This window comes from Priapulus caudatus, unplaced genomic scaffold (assembly GCF_000485595.1).
Source record: "Priapulus caudatus unplaced genomic scaffold, Priapulus_caudatus-5.0.1 Scaffold61, whole genome shotgun sequence".
NCBI lineage: Eukaryota > Metazoa > Priapulida > Priapulimorpha > Priapulimorphida > Priapulidae > Priapulus > Priapulus caudatus.
This window is the reverse complement of record NW_014577122.1, coordinates 287821-288964: the sequence shown is the minus strand read 5'-3', so window position 1 is coordinate 288964 and position 1144 is coordinate 287821.

Genomic DNA, 1144 nt, shown 5'->3' with positions numbered 1-1144 from the left:
ACACACACACACACACACACACACACACACACACACACACACACACACCAGGTCCACCTCCGGGTACCGGCCCCCTCACAGCTTCCCTATCTCGTGCGATCAGGCAGAACTGCAGATGGCGACAGATAATGTGTGTATTGCACGCGACGGGGATCGCATAAAGACCAGGGCGGGGAGAGAGAGCGCGTGGGACATCACAAGGCGAGGGGAGGTGGCCGCAGTGCTGTGGGGACAAAGGCACATCGACGGAGACATCTACGGAAAACATCTTGGCGCGAAACAGCCGAATAAAGATGCGGACGGGCTAATTACGTGTGCCGTAACCGACCCAGCAGTGTTGGTACAACTCTACTTGTGATTGTCAATGCTGAGGCGCTCGCATGAATAAGCAAGGCGCTCTGACACGGCAGGCGGTCGAGAGACATCTACAAGTAACATCTAAGAATCTACGCGCAATCTTGTAGCGGGTTAAGACTGCTAATTAGAATTCGGTAATGTACAAATGTACTTCCTGCATCACGCAAATTTTACACACGGTGTGAGTCAATATCAGTTTAATGTTCAGATAAAGGATGGCGCTCATTTATAATTTTATATCAGTGATGTATAGTAGTAGTACGACTAGTATTTTCCTTATCGTAAGCGGCCACACGAAGTCTAATACATATTAATTGCTCGGGTTTGTAATTAGTTTGGCCTAGTCGTAGAAATTCTCAGTCGATAGAAATCATAAGATCACTGTTGTACTGATTCGTAATGAATAGCTTTTTATTAATTGTCAATCAATTATTCCCATCGTGCATGAAGTTTGCTCCTCTGTCTCTTTCCCTTTACCTCTTTGTTTCTTTTTTCGCATTCTTGATCGTTCTCCTACCCCTTTCCTTCCCTTCTCTCATTTTACCTCTCTCTATCTCTCCCTCTCTATTTTATTTCACTTTACACTGACACAAGCACACACACGCGACAACCACACACTCTAATCTCCCCCCTCGCTCTCATAATTGTGACGATGACTCCCCCTTTTCGCGCTCTCTCTCTCTCTCTCTCTCTCTCTCTCTCTCTCTCTCTCTCTCTCTCTCTCTCTCACTCTCTCTCTCTCTCTCTTTCTCTCTAGCTCTCTCCCGCTCTCTCTCTCACTCTCTCT